Genomic DNA, 13,529 nt, shown 5'->3' with positions numbered 1-13,529 from the left:
TACGAGCTCAAACTGTAAAACGAAAATATGGTATAAAGCCAGAATCCTGCAGTTGATTCAAATAGCTGATTAAGGGGTTCCTCCTGCACAGAACCATTTGAAGATTCAGGGCCCGAGTCTACCATATCTATAAAGACAGAGATAGGAGAAGACTAAATGATTATATAATGATGATTAAACACCAAAGCCTTTCTCTAATAAAGAAATGAGGTATGACCTAATTACTTGTGTTTGCTAGTAAAGATTGATCCATTTATCATTTCATTCTCTGTAATGGTTAAAGTATTTTCCCTCAATTTTTAATAAAGTGGAACTTTTGAAATATTTTCAAACTTTAAGTTTAAGGAGAAGTCTACATCATTTATTGGGGGTCAAGTGGTCACAATTAAATTACAATGAACTGAGAAATTATTCTGCCACAACTGCTTTGTGCTTTTAGCCCACCTTAGTACAATGTAAAATGCTAAAAGTTTCAGGCTAAAGCTTGCCAAAGTTCAATCTATTTTTTGCTGAGAAGTAAGTTAGAGTAAGTCAGCAGTTGTGACTGGAATGCATCAAAAGCATTCCCATATGGGCTAGGTTGGCTCAGTTGGCAGAGTAACCTATGAAGCCATTGAAATTTGGTCAAGCTCATCAAGAGCAAAAGTTTCAGCATTTTTATCTGATATCCCAGGAAAAGCAATGGAAAGCTGCATTTAACTCCATGGGATGTCCCATGCAAAATAATTTAAATGTAGAGATATTTTGTCTTCCCCTCCAGGCTTTGAAGGTATTATTCAGTAACAGGAGAGCAATAGCATTGTGATGATATGAGTAGCAGTTGAATTAGATGGCACACTCTCGTTTTTGTTTAAGGGAGGACGTTTGTTTTAAAATATGGCACAGAATAGATAGCCATGCCAGAATCCAAGATTTCCTTTCTTGGACCAATGGTCTCATGACACTAGTGTTTGTGATTCGGGTAGAATCACAGTTCAGATAGAATTTGTTTGTCATTCTGGGGTCAGTCCCATATCTGGCTGGACAGAAAGCCTTTCCCCTGGTACTTTGGGGTTTGTACAGTAGTGTTTTACTTGTGTTGTGTTCCTGTGCTACAGACTAAGTGTTGCCCTGAAGAGAAAAATGAATATCAGCTGGCAGGCTGACAGCGAGCTTTTTGCCATAAACCTTGCTCAGCCTCAGACTGTTGATGAACACAGAGTGAGGCATCTTTACTGTAAAACCCATGTGAGGCCCTATGTGTGGAAAGGTGAAGGCTTCAGGTGTTTTAAACTTGAAATGCCCAGTGCTGTCCAGAAGAAAGACAAATCCTTAATTACTGCTCCTACTTGAATTTCAGACACTTTCAGAACACCCATTTTTATTTATGCAGGCGGTTGTGGGGCAAGTGGATTGTAAATGAATAGATCAGATGATCTAGCTGAAGAGTTTGCTTTCAAGATGGCAAGCAGCACAGGCGAAACATGCTTATTGCCATTCCGCCAACATACTCAGAACTTCATGAGCAACATAAACATTGAAGCTAATTTCCACTGCTTCCGTGGAGCTGTAGTGTCTGCTTGTGTCTGTTAAACTGACCTTTGGAAAAATGTTAACAGAATAAATGACAAACTGATCAAAACTTTGTAAGGACACTTCTACCTCTTTTCATAGCTTTTGAAACTTTCAGTAAAAATGTTTACTGCTGCCACTGATAAGTAAGGAATATATATAAAAGAATTTTTGCAGGTTTTCCTCAGTATTTCTCCTTTTTTTATTTTGAATTCAATTGAATTCAAACAAGGATCAATGTATGGATTTGTCCATACCAAAAGTACACTGCTCTGTGTAGCTACTGTTCCTAGATGAACCTGAAATTTTGCTGCTAATTGTAGTGAATATGGTAGCTTCAGTTTTCAGAAATGAGAAATAATGGATTGATAACAATAAAAGCTTTGGCAGGACAAGTGTAAAAGTTATTCAATTCATTGCAGACTTGTTTTCCTTGCTAGGCTTGGTATTGTTAGAGCAGAAAAATTAAGGCCATAGGCTTGTGTTCTGCTTCTCTGCTGGTAGCCTGGAAGGTATGTGTCTTTGCTTCACAGACAAGCCAAGAAGTTTCTTTCCTCTTCTTTTGTCTTATATCATTTCTACTCCCTTGACCTTTCCCTCTGCTGATGCTAGAGTAGATCAGATGGTGCTTTTGACACTTAGAATTTTAGAAAATGTTCAGTTTAACTTTAGACTTAAATCTTTCAACTTAAACTTCAAATAAAAGATGTTCACTGTTGAGTCTTTGGTCCTCTGGAGAGCTGAACTTCATTGCTCCATAAACTTGTACAGTTGCAGCCACAATACTGTGCTTCCTACTCCTCTCCTCATGCTATAGATTTCACGATTTTGCAATACACTCTTTGTACTGCTGCTTTGGAAACTCCTGCTTATTTTCTTTGATTTTGCCAAGAGATCTTGGCAACACTTCCTGTACATGCTCAGAGAAGAGCTCTGGTTCCTGTGGTTTGCTGGTGTTATTCTTCCTCACACTGGCATTATATCACATGGGGTCCCAGAGAGGTCCACCTGTGCCTCACACTTCCAGGGACACCCCTGTCTATTCTATGTCTCTCTATTTAAAGAAAACCCCAGAAGACAGATGCGACCTGTGCTCTATCAAGTCTCCTGAGGTAGATGATTAGAACAGTGAGACTGCAGGGCACATAATGATATGCCTTTTGCCTTCAGTCTAGAAATAGCCTCTGGGCTGAGTCTAAATTTGTGTGGTTTTGAAGTGAGAGAACTGTTCCTGTGTTCTCCAAAGAGGATGAGAGAAGGAACAAGGAAAATAGCAGTGAGTTCCAGCGTTGCAACAGATCAGTTGGGCTACTGTGGGAAAGGTCTGTTTCATTCATCACCTGTGAGATAATTATGTGAAAAGACTATTTCTGTTAAATTAATTGTTAATGCAATTATTTATAGAGTTTCTCCAACTGTAGCTACAATTCCTCTTCTCTGGTATGAGAGCAGACTTTCAGAGGCCTCCCACAGGCTATTTATCCTTGCAAGCATATTCTTACCATTTTCCATTTGGGCTAAGCACAAGGGAAAAGGCCAGACTTTTGTAGGTGTCTGTGTCAGACACATGCACAAGGGGACAGTGAGGCTATATACTTTGAAATATACAATGCAAAAGAAAAAAATATGGCATCTGTTTTCAAGATAATTGATTTTCATACATTTAAAGTGTACAGTCTGTAAAGGGCTGCCTTGGCATTTTATAGAATATTTACCATTTTTCCCAAACTCTATCCTCCAGTTCTGATTATATTTTGCATGTAGAATTGAATATTCAGCTACGTGCAAAGCTATGGAAGTAAATTTTCCTGTTTCTAACTACACTGCTTGCTTCAGTTCCCCTTGTAATAGTATTTAGATTCAGTTGAACATGCAGTTTACTCTCCATGTTTAACTTAAAGCAGCTGAAAATGTAGCTCTATATACATATATATATGTATACACACACATGAATATTTGCTGAGTTTTGCAATGATCAGATCCTTGACTTTATAATGCTGGCAGTGATGAAAGAAATAATTATAAATTTTATATTTGCTAGCATCTTTGTATGTATTTTATTTTGTAAGAAATCCAAGGCAACAAGCACTTCAAGGGAAAAAAATATTGCAATAATAGAGAACAGTATGTCACTGATGAAACCTTAGAATCAAATTTCAAATACAGTACAGAATAAAATATTTCAGACCACTTTCAAAAGCTATCAATTCAAAGAAGCCTGACACTCACAAAAAGTCAAAAGGCATTAATACCTGCCTGGGATATAGGAGTAGCCATTGCTTATCAAACACAGTTTTCACGCTATGATAAAACCCAATCATTCTAGGAGAAAAATAGTGCTACTAAATAGTGCTATTATTTCATTGTTATGACCCTCAGATTCAGAATAAACCCTGATGGATACTGTAAAACTGCCTGAAAGGAAGCCTACTAACTCCCAGTACATGCGTAAATTTTCTTGTAATTACTGAGGGATGCTGCTTTTTGTGCTTTCTTCGTGAGCAGGGCTGCAGCATAGCTTCTGGCAGCGGCTTGGAGCCTCAGGATGCTGCCACAGCCCCGCTTCTGACTCCCTATTCTTCTCCTCGGGGAAATGTGACTGCTGCAGCAGAGACGAGAGTTTACAGCTGCTTGTTGTGACCAGGGTGATGTGGGGCAGTCATAGCATTCCTGTGAATCTGGTCAATGCCCTTTTTATAGGGTGAAATCCTATCCTTGTGAAATCAACGGGAGATTTGCCATCACAGGGCCAATGTTTCTCCCAGAAGTCTTTCATTAAAATCCGAGATAGACCGGCAGGCATCTCTGAGACTGTTGAAAAAAAATTTCTCAACTTGCTCTAGTTTGTTCCTGCTAGGTCCAGTTTTCCACTGTCTTGTGTATGAAGTTTAATTTTTCACCGTGTCTGAGGCCCGGCAGACTGGGAATTAGTTAGGACTATCTGCTGTCTTTACCCTCCTCCAAGTGCCAGCTAAAATTGCAGGAGGGAGCTTTTGACTCAGGCTGCTCCAGAAGGCTGTGCAACAGAACACATGAACAGTAACCCACATTTCACCTCCTATTTTTCCTTTCCCAAATCCTTTCCTCCCTACTTGGCTGTTCGTTTGCAGGGTGATGGTGATAGAGGGGTTTTCTTCCCTCTGTCCTCTCTCCTCCTTGGTGCAAGAGAGATGGCTGCAGGGGAGGCTGGTGATAAAGAAAAAGGACGGGGTTTTCAAGCACAGCGAAGCACATCTGTTGTTTCTCAGATTAGAACTGAACCTATAATAGTTGTCTGACAATTTGCAAGTTGGATTTATAAATCTGCCCTTGTAAGAGGTTGAGTTATAAATGCATTGTAGAGTTTATAGAACCTGACAGCAAATCTTAACTGCAAACCCTTGATTTATATACCACCTTCTAAAGCACTAATTTTTAGTTTGGTTTTTACTGAAGTATTTCGGTACATGGTAAGTCAGAGAAAAGAAATTCCATATCCTAAACGAGATTAACAAATCTTAAATCAGATCTGCAAGTCCTACAACAGATTTACAAATCATACCTATAAATCCAAAATATAGTATGTGGGTTTTTTTTTTTATTCCCTATGGTTACAAATCCTGATTTTGCAGATGCTTGGTAAGGAAGTGATTTATAAAGTAAGAATTTAAAGCTCAACTGTCAGCATGATCAACTCTGAGAGGTCTGCCTTTCACATCTTATCTGAGTGGTTTGATTTACAAGCTGTAGTCAGGCTTTCTCTATCAGAGATCTTCTCCTGAAACTTGGAGTTGTTTAGCATGAAATCTACAAAAGGTTAAACTCTCTGTATACCACAATTTGACTGGCCTGGCAGTGTTAGAGAAAAGGTGATACCTAATCAGATTGCAGCTGGCAAAAGTGCTCTGCACAACATTTGGTTGTCAGAGAAAACAAACAGCAGCTGAGCAACAAATTCTTGAAATGTTAATAAGCTGAGATCCTCGACCCTTTCCTCTTGCATGCATGGATAAGGCACAGTGCACACCTTCAACAGCTAAAAGGACAGAGTTGTAGGTCCACAAGCTGCTTTACACTTGTTTAAGTCCCGTTAGAGGTAAGATAACACATGGGTCGCAGACTTTACTGAGTATGTATAGATTTAAGCACATGCTTCAGCTTGCATTTTAGTACACTGCTGAACAGGACTGTAGCTGATTCTTTTTCAGATTTGAGATTGGATTTTCTTTCTAACTCATGTCAAAACCTTTGAAATTCATACAAATAAAAACGCCAGACAATTAAAACTAAATAATTACAGATTGCATTCTGGAGGCTGAAATCAATGTAATAATCTGTCTCCTTCCGATGAAAAAAACCAAACTCCACCAACATCGAAAACAGCTTCAGTGACAGGAGAATATTTAATTTATGGAATATTTATGTGAATTTGTTTCTCCTTGACAGATGAGCTCCCTCTAATCAGATAAGTAATTTAAAAATCACTTTCTGTACTCTAGAGTGATCTCTTTAAGTGCCCATTTTCTCTTTATCGATAGTCAAGCTTTTCTTTATCTCATCTAACATGTTTTCCTTTTACCTACTCCTTACCTCCTCTTCATAGATTTAGTACTAAGAATCCTTTCATATTAAAGAACTCAGCAAATAGCCTGTATCCCATCTGCTGTTTGGATTAACTTGCTGACCTATGTATTTAACACCTTGTAGTTCAAGGGTTGCTTTCGTTATTGTTTGAGTTCCTTGAGAGGTTCTGCGTATCTTGCAGACAGAAGACACGGTGGCAACTGTCATAGCTCTGATGTTAGCAAGGAATTTTTCTTTCCTTTCCCCCTGCAGTGTGTGCCCTGTGAATGGACCATAAGGTGAACAAAAGAATCGGCCTGGTGCACTGATGGCCGAGGGATTAGTCTCCTAGCAACGCAGGGGGAGGAGTTGGGGGGGGCGGGCTACTGGTGTGTGGCTGGAAGGAGGTGGGGAGGAGAGGCTGGGTGTCAGCTCAGCTCGCTGCCCTGAGGGGAGCTGCTGCCGGCTGCAGACACTGCTGGGTTTCTTTGTCTCTTTCCTGTCGGAGGGGAGTTTTTTGCTGCTGCTCTCGGCTTAGCTGTTGCTGGCTGCAGGCCCTGCTTACAAAGGACCCGAATCAGCTGAAGTTCATGAGTTTTCTTCCATTGGGAGAACTTTCTGTTTTATTGCTGTTGTCTTTTTCCTTCCCCTTCTCCCCCACACCCCACCCCCTCCCACCTGGTGGCAGCCAAGGATCTCACAGCGCCGCCTGGTGACAGGCACTGGACTTTACAAGTTCTACTTCTCCAGTGATCCAACAGCGTCACCTGGTGAATGGTACAGGACATTACAAATTTTGCATCTCCAGTGACCTGACGGCTCCCCCTGCTGACTGTGGCTGGAACTGCACCAAAGGGTGCTAAAAATTGAACTATTTAAATTTTCCTTTTGCCGGTTTATCGGTTTTGTTCTTGAAGGGGATTATTGGTGGGTATAGGGGTATTGCTTGATTGTTTTACTTTTTTTTTTCGTGTTCCTGTTAATACACACATACCTTTTAATAAAGGGCTGTTATTTTTTTGTTTTCCCTTTTCCATAATTTGTTTCCCTTCAATCGGAGCCTCTTAATTTCGGATTTATAATTGCTTAGAAAAAGAAGTTTGGGTCTTTTCCTCCTAATCCATCCTCAGCAAAAGACCCTTGTCCCATTTAAACTGGGACAGCAACCAAGTTATAACACAACTTACAGACTCATGTTAATATTGCTATATTCTTAAAATTAATCAGTATTTGCCTAAACTCAGATGCAAATGCTTGGTTATGCTTTAGGGCTTCAAGCCCTTAAGTGTTAAAGATAATACATTAGGTGGTAGAAAATAAGTGAGCCTATACAAATTGGAAGCTCATTTCATAGTATAAAAGGAGATTATTTTAGATTTCTAAATTATCTGCCCAATATGGTTGTTTTGCCTAGTTTTGAAGCAGTCATTACTCCTGTCAAAATTTAATTAAGATCAGCTATTTTAGATGCAGATGTATTTGTATCAAGTAAGCAGGTACCTGCCAAAGCCAAATGATACTAACTGCAGCTCTCATAAAGGTATTCTACTGGGGCTGAATTTTGTTGGACTGTTACTTGATAAGCACGTAATGGGCTGGGGGATAACCAGTCAGTACTGCTCAGTACTCTGGCCTCGTTACTCCTGGTGCTGCTTAAGACTTTGATGCTAAGTTCAAGATTGCCATGTTGCAGCAGAATCCTTGCAAAACCAGAAAGTCCATAATTCCTTTCTGGTAAATTCACTGAAACTCCTTAAAATGTGAGTGAAGTGATTCTGGTGCAGCTAAGCATCTAACTTTTAGTGTAATAAATGCTGTGATTTGACAGACAGCTACCTGGATTTGAAGAAGTGAGATCCGATGTGCTGCTGCCTACTGATTACACAGTGATTATTTAAATCCTTGTTTGTTGTTGGGAGCTGTTTACTGAACACAGCAGCTCATCAAGAAGAGACTTCCCAATCTGAACAAATAATTCGCATAATCCTAATAGCAAACAAAGTGTTACAGAAATAATGAAAGACTTCAAGGAGGGTGTGGGGGCTGGAGCAGGGATGAGTAACTTTGTCAGTGCATACATCCCTTACTAGCACCTGTCGGTAAATTTTCAGGGACCAAGCAAGTTAATGGTAGGGCAGCAGCTGTACTGATAACAAGATATTACATAAAGATAAACATAATTACAACCACCGGTCTGTGTCTTTGTGTCTTTCTTTTTTTTTTTTTTTTTTAAACCCCTAATTATGATACTAGTATGGTTTTAATAATGAATGGAGCTGTTCCAGAATAAGCAAGTATCTATTACTGCTCAGGAAAACTGTGTTTTACTTTACTCGTGCTTGGTTTTATCCAAGCATACCAAAACTACCTCAGAAAGAGCTATGGGATTTGGAGAGGCATTCTACCTATGATGAAAAGGAAAACAGGAATCCAAAAATTTGCTTTGTGGCTTCTGTGGCTTTAACAAATCAGAGGAAATATCACATATAAAATGGCATAAATGTATTTACTCTACTACCTTGGAGAAATGGGTATGTAAAACTATGCAGACAAAGCTTACGCAGATGTGGGAAATGGTTAAGTAGAAGCCGTCTTTGTTTGTATTATAGCAGTTGGCATACATACATACCTAAAGGAGTGTTTGGATTTTCTCAACTACATATCAAAATTTCTTCTTTGAAAATCCTTCCCTGGATAAACTGAAAACCCTGGAGACTTTATATGAGCAAGGGCACAGTAAAGAATTTGAAGTGAAAGGTCTTTTCTGCATTACCCTGCACTGAGCTGGAGGAGGACCAGAACATCCCAGGGACCTTATGTGACATGCAGTAGTGGCAGTTTAGGCCACAGCACTAAACTCGAGATTGGACTTTTTGTGATCTAAGGTGTCATTTCAATGGCCCAGAATTTGTTTTCACAGTTGTATGCTATGGTTAATCTCAGTTTGTACCAGCGTGAATGGGTACAAATTCTGGCCCATGATATAAATAGTAGAACTTATCAAAATGTGCTTCTACTCTTAGAAAACTCTATTCTTTCTTTTAAAAACATGAAAATTTTTGATTGAAAACAGAAAGCAAAATATTTATTTCAAGTTGCTTCAATGTGATTTGCAATGTCTCAGTTTATTTAAACAAACCATGTGGTTTTATCTTGAGACAACTGGAAGTTAAAAACTGTAGTTTTGAAAATTTTTTTTCCTTTTTTTCTAAACTATTTCTAGGGCACAGCCATGATTTTCCCATCATTCGAAGTACAAATAGCTCATACCACATTCACTTCAATGGGTCAGCCTTCCCTGTTGGTAGTGCGGCACAGATTACTTCAGGGAATTCTTGCAGTACAAAATGGAGCTGTTGTTGGAAAGCAGTTCAGGGGAAGCGTGTTGCTTTGAAAAAACGAGGGTGTTTGGCTCCTAAAATACAGTTCTTATGAAGTGTTGTGACAGCTTACGAGGATTGTATTGAATAGTGAACCAGAGTGAAGCATTTGCTTATAGGACTTCTGAGATGTTTTGCTTCAGTTAAAAGACAAATGTTCATATTTCCCTGAAATAGTCTTCAGCCTTTGGCTAAATATCTTTTGTGTGTGGTTTTGTTTGTTTGTTTTTTAATTCTCTTTGCTTTCATTTGTTTCTGTTTTTTTTTTTAACCAAAAGAAATCAAAATTATACATGGAAATAAGACATTACTATTCAAAAAATGTATTTCAAGAACCTCCCCACAGGTACAACTATTTCTGATAAAAAAAATTGTTTTGGTCTGTTCTTTCCACCATTGTAATGGACAGTTTTGCAGCAGTATTCACACATAAGCATGTGCAAACATGCTCAGCTCTAAGTTGGCTGATATACTCAAAGAGAATCCAAGCATTAAAGATAAGCTATTATGTTTTACTCCGTGTTATAAAAGACTACAAGCGTTTCTCAGCACAATAAAAAGAGAGATGGGTAAATGTGTTTTGTATTTAACTTTTGAGGTTTTCAGCTTATTCTGGACAGCAGATACTTGAACAATAAGCTGTAACTGTTGTCAACTCTACCCAACCCTATCTCCACACTCCCACTAAGAAAGTAGTGAGGCAAAAGAAGAAAGCTCTCTTTCTGGATAGCTGGAAGAAGGAAAGGCTCCATAGTGAGACAAGAGAATAGCAACCCTCCATACTATCTTCTCTGTGTGAGGACAACAAAGACTGCTTTCCTGGCCCTTTGCCTTGCCTCCCCCTCTTCTCCCTTGGTGGTGTAAATTATCGAGCTCTCATGTCCCAGCAGCCCCTGGCAGTGGGGAGGAACTACTCTGGCTTCTTTCTATGTTAAGTCCCTTGTGAATTAGTCTCAGATTCTCTGTGTCTTGGAAAAAATGCATGTTATTGGAGCAAGTTTGTAAATGTGCTGGTTTACAGAGTTTAAAATTATTGTTAACCTTTCACAGGAAGTCATGCAGAATAAAAGAAGGTAGCCTTTTATGAACTGAAATAACTCTTAACAGCTCATTCAATGAGTCCTCATATCAGAGGAGATTTAAAGTAAAGAAGAGAGAGACTCCTGATGGGATAAACTTTTTCTTATGTCTTTGAATTATAGGTCAGGTTTTGCTTATAACAATGAAAACGAAGTTGGAGCAGGTATTGACTTCACAATGATGCAGATCAGGTTTGTGTACTCATGCAGACAAAAACGAGAATTCAAAGCCAGACAACATCTCACAGAGGGAAGAAATGGAAAATTAAACCTCTCATTATTGCACTGGAAATTATAGGATTATATCTATCACCCATAGCATATAACAAATGTTGTAGCCAGCTTTGCTGAGTGGATTTGCAAGACCCTGGAAACTAGACATTTAGAAATAGTAGTTAAAGAAGGAAATAGTAATTGCAAGCTATTGTTTATCTTTGTGACATATATATAACTTACAGCTTTCTTTAAAGGAGAAGAATTATCTCTTCAGCCTCATCTGCTTTATAAGTTAGACTTCACTGCGGACTAATGGAGCAGCTTAATGAAGACCATATCCTTAAACATCTGCATCCATTTGATCAGTAGATCAAATCACTGCTTCCCTTATGTGTATTTGACCTGACCCTATTCTACTGGCTTCACTTGCAGCAGGGATTTAATTCATAGTGTTTAATTTTCAAATCTTAATACTCATCTATGCTGTCAGTGTATTTGATAAACATTTAATATTAATCTAATTCAACAGGGTGATGTTTAAAACTGAAAAAGTTCTACTTTTTTTTTTTTTCCACCACTATCATAAGTTGTCCTCAAAAAAGCATATTATATAGGGAAGAAAAAAACCCCAGCAGTAACATTTAGAGTTTAACAGCAAGCAGCACACAAGCTGTCAAGTGTTTTTCTTTGACTTCTTTACACAGTAAAAACAGACTTCAAGATTTTTTTTCCACTGGCACTTACAAATATTCTGGAGTTAATGTGTACATCTGAAGAAAAGAAGAACTTGACCTAGGTGTTTACTTTTATCATTTTGGATTCTTATCCACTACAAATGTGCTTCCAAACATGATGGGCTATGGATTACTGCTGTGCCAGAAAGAATGAGTATTTCAGGTTTCTCAGGCATCCATGTTCAGTGAATGGAAGGAATTGTTAAATTGTACTAAATAAGAACAAAAGCCCCAGTGAAGTATTCCCTTACTTAGAAGCAGCTTTCTGTTTCAATCTTCCTATTCAATTACATCATGGGACAATATGCAGGAGACACAGTCAGAATCACTTTAATCAAATAAAGAAACTGAAAAGGACTTCTCTCAGTATCATTTTATTGAGACTAATATTGTTATTGATTACAGTGTCTATATCAAAGCATCTGGATTGATTTAATAATTTCAGGCAAGCTGACTGACTGACTGATGATGATAGAGAGTATCCTCAATACACGTCCATCAGCATATGTTTATGGAGATCAATGCCCTCATACTGACTTACATCAGCCCAGAGTTTACCTGGTAGCTTCAGCCCTCAGCCCGCTTGGTAAGTTTCTGGATGAACTCTGGCTCATTCACTATGCAATAATCATGAAAGTGAGCACCCTTATTTGAAAAGATGTGGTATATACTGTTTCCCGTGTGACAGCTGACTGTTTTTTACCAGGTGAAAGGTGGCAAGAGACTCTCACTGCCCTTGCCCCCCATGGTGGTGTTGGTGCCTCTGCTGCCAGCACAAGACTGGCCCTGTTTCTGTGCTCAGGGAACACAGGCTGCTACCAAGAGCTGATGACTGCCAAGGGTAAGTGGTGACTAGGAATGCAATGAGGTAAGGAAAAGCTTCTTGGTCTCACTCCTCCTCTAGTACACCCATGTGTGGTCAGCCACTATCTGGGCTGAGGAAATGTTTGAATCAAGCCAGATGAAGTAACCCTTATATCAGGGTGTGACGACGTGAAAGAAGGACTGTGGTTGCTCCAATTTGGCAATGCTGGCTTGGTGTTTCCACAAAAGGTGCTGCATTTTTAAAACATGAATGAATTGGTTTAAGTCATTGCTGTAATCAGGCCTTTGATGATCCTACTTAGGGGTTTGTCGGCTAATGCAGAATGGCATTTGAGAACATGTGTGTAAGGTGTGAAGTGCAAAGCATAGGGGCTTTATTTGCATATCTGTGTTAACAAGCTGTGCGAGGGGATTTTTGTCTGCAACAAAGCCTTCTTGGTAAGCCATGCGCTCAGCGACAGTGATAAGGAAGATGGCAAGATACGAGTGTCTCACCCTCACTGCTCAGTCTTCTTTTGTTCAAAAGATTTCTGTTGCCACACCAGGGGAGAAATGATAACACACACTTATCAAGTCATTGTGACATATCAACAATAAAGATGAGATTGAATCTGAGCATTATCTGACCAGAACATCATCAGAAGAGATAGCCAAGGACCTCTATGCATCAATTGTCTTTCAAAGTGTCTGACTGATGGCTGTAAATGGCAAATGCACCCTCTGAAATACACATCTGTTCTGAAAAATTTGCTAAGGACAACAGGTCATGAATGACTTAACTATCACTTATGTGACCTGTAATTATTACCTCGTTAGGCTGTGCTCCGTTAAAGCTACCCCCTGGGAGAAGCAATGAAGTCAAGGGCACATCTTGGACAGATCTCCCTCTACAGATCTCTCTGTGGGATTACCTTTGTGTTTAGCCTTGCTGTTGAAATAATCAATTACGTTCCTCTTCTAATTAATGAACTAGTATCCGTTTCATAGGACATGCTCATGCTGTAATTACTGCAATTGTGTTACCAGTGGAGCACTCAGGGAACGAACGTGTGTGGAGTGCTGTTGAGCTTGAATTGCATGCAGTGGGGAGGCAAATGGAATGTTTCCTCTGCTGTTGAGTGGATACAGTTTTGATGAGAAAATACAGAAGAATCTGATCAAAATGCCACCAGTGAGACTCTGGCTTATTAACCACATCTTTC

This window comes from Empidonax traillii, unplaced genomic scaffold (genome assembly GCF_003031625.1).
Source record: "Empidonax traillii isolate 1590-97213 ecotype Southwest subspecies unplaced genomic scaffold, ASM303162v1 scaffold147:size910788, whole genome shotgun sequence".
Lineage (NCBI taxonomy): Eukaryota > Metazoa > Chordata > Aves > Passeriformes > Tyrannidae > Empidonax > Empidonax traillii.
The sequence above is the reverse complement of the archived record's forward strand: the minus strand, read 5'-3'. Positions refer to the sequence as shown.